Source organism: Bombina bombina, chromosome 2 (genome assembly GCF_027579735.1).
Source record: "Bombina bombina isolate aBomBom1 chromosome 2, aBomBom1.pri, whole genome shotgun sequence".
In the NCBI taxonomy this organism is placed as follows: domain Eukaryota; kingdom Metazoa; phylum Chordata; class Amphibia; order Anura; family Bombinatoridae; genus Bombina; species Bombina bombina.
The window spans coordinates 145,427,855-145,434,770 of NC_069500.1; the positions used below are offsets into that span (position 1 = coordinate 145,427,855).

Genomic DNA, 6,916 nt, shown 5'->3' on the forward strand with positions numbered 1-6,916 from the left:
TTTTAAAAGGTTTTATGCTGTATTTTTAGATCAGTATCTGTGCATATTCTTCTTTATAGTAGTGTCTATTATATGCAGTTAAATGAAAATTGGTGTATACTGTCCCTTTAATCAGACAATAGGCTGCGCTGCTAGTGACCTATTGGCTGTGCCTTCAAAAATCAGTTGTGAAAAAAGCTGGCAAAACAATATGCACAGTCACTGAGAGTTGCAAAGAATGAAATGGTGTTGTACACAGTAGCATGCTAAGAAATCTATCATTTACAAAGAATAATCAGGGGAGAGCGCGAACGCAGTCCCCCACTACCACAAATTATGCAGTCAAGTTCCCACATTTGGGGAAATCGCAGGGGTCAACCCAACCGGAGTGCAATGGATGAGCCTCGCCCTGGGAGAACCACCTTCATGATCATGGTATCTCCCCTGCCAGGTAAGTATGTGTTGTAGAGTCAATCGAGCAGACCACTGCTCCAGCGCTACTTGCTAAACATAAGGGAGCTCCTTTTCTTCCGCATATAGTTGACCAGAGGGATAAGTACATTCCAATGCTTCCTCCTCTAAATTGGATCAAGCAAACCCTTTGAATCTTTCACTATGAAAAAACAAAAAAAAACAGGAACCAGTACTCCCAGAATACACTGCAGCAAACATATTTGCATGTGATGATGTCACAAAGGCAGCCTGCTGTTACTTCACAAGCATCATCACCCGTCTCATTGGTGTAAAAGAACTGAGCCGAACAGACATCTCACAGAGTATCACTGCCATTACAGCTGCACAACATCAGCTTCAGCACTCTGGGGGTACAGATGGCATTTAGGTAACTTAGCATTTGTTATCAAGCCCTCTGTAAGTAACACTGTTTCTATGTCACAAGCAACTGAACCAGGTGTAAGAACGATTCTCAGTCCAATAGTTTAGACACCTTGAGAGATTGTCCTACGTCTAATACTTTGATCCTCAGAGGGGATTTATTTTATTTTTGTTTTCCTAATTTCCAAACACAGAACTTTTTGTCAATCAAAGGGACAATAAAGTCTAAAACAATGTCTAACTATTCAGATAGAACATGCAATTGTACACAACTTTCCAATTTACTTGATATCTAATTTACTTTGTTCTCTTCATATACTTTGTTGAAAAGCATACCTAGGTAGGCTCAGGAGCAGCAATGCACTGGTGGGAGCTAGCTGCTGACTGGTGGCTGCACATATATTACTCTTGTCATTGGCTCACCAGAATGAAGCAAATTTGATAACAGAAGTCATTTGGAAAGGTGTTTAGAACGGTATGACAGAGAAATGTGCAGTTTGTCTCCTTTATTTATTTATAGTTAAAGGGACAGTCTATGCTAAAATTGTTATTGTTTAAAAAGATAGATAATGCCTTTGCTACCCATTCCCCAGCTGTGCACAACCAACACTGTTAGATTAATATACTTTATTTTTTTCCCTTTATTATTAAAAAAAGAGAAATACACAAAGAATCGTTAATACAATGTCTCATATGATTATTACAATTAGGCAATACTCCTATAGTTGTCTATATATTCGGTCTACCTTCAATATTATTATTGATTTGGGGATCATTTTGTCTACAATCAACACCGGACAAAAACAGCTTTAACAGTGTCAAATCCTATGGCAACTATCAACAAATGTATCCTTTTAGGACTTCTATATCAATCCCACACAGATAAGATTGGGCCAGATAAGGGAATAGTTAATTAAGTTATATAAAGCACAGTGGTAAACATTTCATATATCTAGATTAATATACTTTATAACCTTTAAACCTCTGAATTTCTGCCTGTTTCAAGGGCTCTATTGACAGCCTCTTAATCACATGCTTTTGTATTTGCTTTTAACAGGAGACTGCTAGTTCATGTGGGCTATATAGATAAGAATGTGTTCACGCCCGAGGAGCTATTTAAGATTTAGCACAACACAGCACTAATTGCAAGTCAATAGATAATAAATAAAAAGCCATGTGATCAGGGGGCTGTCAGAAGATGCTTAGATACAAGTTAATCACAGAAGTATAGTAATAGAACGGTGCTGGTTATGCAAAACTGGGGAATTGGTAATAAAGGGATTATCTATCTTTTAAAACAATAAAAACTCTATTGTAGACTGTCCCTTTAAGTTTAAATGTAAAGCTCCGCTACTCTAACACCGGATAAACTCTTCCTTGTGTGCTAATACACAGTGTGATTATGTTTGGTTGATGACAAAATTTCAATGTTGTCCTGTGTATGTCCATGCAAAATAGAATAGTATATCATGGATGTTAAGGGATTAATATAGGAAACAGCTAAGTAAACTATCTTTTACAATGAAAAATCAGGGGAAAGCGCGAACGCAGTCCCCCACTACCACAAATTATGCAGTTGAGTTTCCTGCATTTGGGGAAATCGCAGGGGTCAGCACAACCGGAGAACCACCTTTTTTATTTTTTTTTTTATTAATAAAATACATTTATTTATGAAACGTATAAAAGCAAAAAAAAAAAAAAAAAAAAAAACCATCAAACAAAAAACCATCTCACACTATATCATTTTACAAATTCCAGAAGTTGTATAAATTTAAACAGGCATGAAGAGAGAAAACACGAAACTTTGCTATTTATCTATTATGATGGTTGTAGAGTACTTTGTAGATACCTTTTGCCTTACTTAGGGCCTCTCTACTGAGTAGATATATATTGTCCATATGAAGCCTATTCCTGGCCTGTAACAGTGCATCCTTAACACATGTGATTGCCTGCCAGCATATTGTCCATTTAGCAGCATCTAATTCTTGTGTCTTAATCCCATGTATTACATTTTTAACATTAATAGTGTCCAGACCAAATGTCTTTAGCCACGGGAGGCTTTTTTTCCATACTCTCTGTGCGTAAGGACATTCCCACAGTGTATGTAAGGAGGTTTCTGCTCTCTGACACTGTTCCCGAACACATTTAGAGCTGTTTCCTATGTATCTTTGTATAAGTTTTGCTCTCAGTGGTAGCACATCATGCGCTGCTTTCCAAATAAAATCTTTATGTTTATTTGTTAGTTTCGGGTGCTGAATCATCCTCCAGGATTCTTTGATTTCTGTTTCTGAGAGACCTGTTATTTTAATCATATCATTACTCTGTATGCTGTGCTCTATTTGTTTCCTATTGATATTTTCTAAAGGAATAGTATTTATTCTGTATTTTTTGACAAATGCTTCAAACTTAGAGTACCACCATGGCGGTGTTTCTGCGTGGGGCAGAGTATTATATATCTTTTTCTGTCATCTTCTACATATGAAAAACCCAACCCAGAAAGCAACAAAAAAGGATGCTTTGTTTCTCTCTTCCCTTGGTTTCATGTACACTTTTATGGGGAAGTCCACAAAAATGGCTGCAAATTTCATTTCTATATCTGGGGCTTCCCCCCCCCCCCCCCTCTATTACACGGTAGGACCATTGTAGACCTTTTGACATATTCTATCCTTGCGCCCCAAATGAAACAGAAAATCTCTCTTTTGATTTTAATTAGGCTGCTCTAACAATTGGGAATATTCTTGCCAAATACATTAAAACTCCCATTACTTCACATTTAACTATTAAGATTTTTCCGGTCATTGTTAGCTTTCGACTTTTCCATTTTTCTAATTTTTGGCATGCCCTCTCTGTCCTTTCCATCCAGTTAAGACTAGCCATGTCCTTTCCTAATTTAACTCCTAGAATTTTTATATTGTCAGTCTGTATTCTGAGTCCAAAACCTGTTTTTGGTTCCCTCCAGTTCAAATAAAAAATTTCGCTTTTCTCCACATTGATTTTAGCAGCTGCTGCTTTAGAAAATTGATTCGCATACCAAAACACTTTTGTAATAGAACTATTATTTGCAAGGTACAGTGTAATATCATCCATGTACAGACTTATTTTCATTTGTTGCTTGTTACTTCCAGGTGCAGTTATTCCATTGATTCCTGGTTCTTTCCTTATGGTTGCTGCAAGAGGTTCCATTGCTAGGACAAAAAGGAGGGGGGACAGGGGGCATCCCTGTCTCACTCCACTATTCACTGCAATGCTGTCCGTTAGAAAACCATTCATTAAAACTCTGCTGAAACAATCCCTGTAGAGAGTCTGAATCCATCTCCGGATGTTTGGGCCAAAGTTAATTTTTTCAAGAACTTTGAAAAGATAGTCGTGGCTTAGTCTGCCAAAAGCTTTCTCTTGGTCTAAGCTCATTAGTGCTAGGGGGACGCATCTAGGGTTGTCACCTTTCTTGGAAGAAAATACCGGCCATGCTAATTAACATAAATTTGCATAAATAATTAAACAGCATAACCCAAAAACTAAAGCTGATAGGACTGATTTTAAAAGCACATTTGTTTATAACTAGTATTCATCACACTCAGAAGAAGTTTCCCTTTGACAGGGGCTTTCTTTCAATATTTATTCTTCATTTTCTACATTGACATGAACCTTAAAAATACCGGCCGTGTCGGTAAAATACTGGCTGGGTGGCAACCCTAGACGCATCCCTCCTTGCAATATTCTAATATGTTTGAAACATTGGGATAAGGGAGCTGTTAAAAATTAAATTCAGGTATGTGTATAAATTATAACAGAGGTGCAGACCCTATAATGCTATAGGGTCTGCACCTCTGCTATTAGGTTCGATCCTGCAGCTGTCTTCATAACAAATTCCGCTATATATTTTGGACCCTTGCTGTAATAAATTGTCCTGTTCTAAGTACATAATTGTATTTTGGCCCGATTTTGACATAATCTGTGTTTAAGGATTATTTAGTGGAACTCTTTTCGATGCCCTCTGTGTCCGTGGGGCTACTCTCACTTTACGGTTCCGCCCCCAGCCATTTTATTTATACAACTTTTTGTTCTCTTTAAAAACGGTTTGTATGTGTTCATAAGCACCTTGTCTTTATTATAAATTCTATATTATAAAGGAATTATGTAAATATATTTTATATCAATTTTTGTTTCATTGTTGCATTTATATTTTCATTGATTCCCGGAGGCGTGTTCCAATATGGCCTATAAAAGGTCAAGCTTAGGACTATGACGTCAGCCCTGAGGAAGTCCCTGTCAGTCAAGGGGATGAAACTCGTGTAGAAACCAATGATTGCTTAAAGTGACATATTACTGATTTCCCACTTCAACACTAACCGCATTGCAGCAGCCCATCAAGGATCCAGCATTTGACCATTTTGAAAAGACTGAGTGCACAAAACATTTTGTATTTTATTCAGGCAGTGGAAACTTACATATTTTCCTCCCGCAATATAAGTGGATGCCTGGTCTGAGCTCTTCACAGCCGGTCTGGAAGGACTAATTATCAGTTCTCTTTTTTTCATGCTGTTGATTCATAACAAATTGTATCATATTGCTTAAACCTACTATGTAAATACCTATCTCTAAACACATAGATCTTATGTTTATATCATGACAGTGTTAACCCTTTCATTTGGGACTGTCCTCTGATTTTGGTGTTGTGTTTGAAGACTTGGTATAGTGAATTGCTGCATATGGTTCTGTAGTTTTTTCTACAGTCATTTTCTTATATGTCACTTTTCGCATCACTACTTACTTGTGGTTTTACTTCTAATATTGGCTTTATGTTCATGTGAACTGCATAGATCCTCAGGATATTATTATGACAACATTACCCTCATATAACTAATAATTTTGGGGTTGTCCTCTGATAGAGGTGTTGCAGGTTCACTATTATATTAAGCCACTTTATAGGTCATGTTTACATTTATGACAAATTTTCCCATGAGACGTCTCTCAGACATCAAGCTCTTATGTTTATTTTTAATTTTATTTTCTTATTCCTGAAAGTTTTCATTATTTTTTCCTTTTTTGTAACTAATAAAACTATTGGTGCTTTGAACGCATGCTGGTTGTCAAGTTTCTACTCTCTGTATCCACCAGGCTCCACACTCCGCTCTATATTTATATATTTAGGATTTTTACTTATACTGATATATATCCTTTTCTGTATGTGTAGTGGAGAGTGCTGAATTCCTTATCTTTTAATAAGGACTACTTATCCTTATTTCTCTTTCTATACACATTTTTTGAATATTCTAATATGTCCCTGATTAAGACAAGGTTCTCTGAAGTGGATCTGCCCGGTATTCCGCATGTCTGATCTGGATGTGTGACCGTTTTTATTACCTGCTGGATGCGGTTAAAATTACTTTTGTCAGGATTTAATAGTCCGTGTTCAGTAAAGTTATTGGTCTCCAATTTTTTAACTGTTGTTTACAACCCTTGTTTTTGTAAATTAGTACAATCTGGCCCTCATACATTGTTTTTGTTAACAATCCTCTTTCCAGCACTTCCCGATATATCTTTTAAATCTTCTTTTAATAGTTCCCAAAAGACAGAATAGAATTATTTTGATAGTCCGTCAGAACCCGGGCTTTTATTACAGTGCAGCTGTCCAATAGCTGATTCCATTTCTTTAATAGAAATAGGTTCTTCTAGATTCTGTTGTTGTTTTTTATCCAACTCATTTTGGATTGCTGCACAAAAGTCCTCTATATGTGTGTCTGATGTGTATTGAGGCTTGTATAAGTTCTCATAGTACAGTCTAGTTACCTGAAGTATTTCGCTTGTGTCCTCTACCAGAATCCCATCTGAATTTTCCATTTTTGTGAACAGTGTTTTCTTTTTCCCAACTCTCTCAAAAAAGAAACTTGTACATTTCTCATCTTCCTCCTACTTTGAAAAATTATCTTTTTTTCCTTTTCCTTCTCCAGTGTTGCCACTTTTAATTTATATTCCTCAATTTCCTTGCCCACATCCCAGCCAGCTTGTTGTAGGTTATATAAACCCTGAAGTTTGCGAAGCCATCTATCACAGGCTTTTTTTGCACTGTTTGTTATCCATTTACATTGCTGAATGAAAAAGG

At 36.7% G+C, this 6,916-nt stretch overlaps 1 non-coding gene across 1 annotated transcript; it reads right to left on the minus strand.

Annotated features, from left to right (window-relative positions):
* Window positions 1-275: 275 nt before the first annotated feature.
* LOC128650533 (U1 spliceosomal RNA) lies at window positions 276-438 on the minus strand. Its single transcript, XR_008400828.1, has one exon. It is a non-coding gene; the product is annotated as a U1 spliceosomal RNA (small nuclear RNA).
* Window positions 439-6,916: the final 6,478 nt, after the last annotated feature.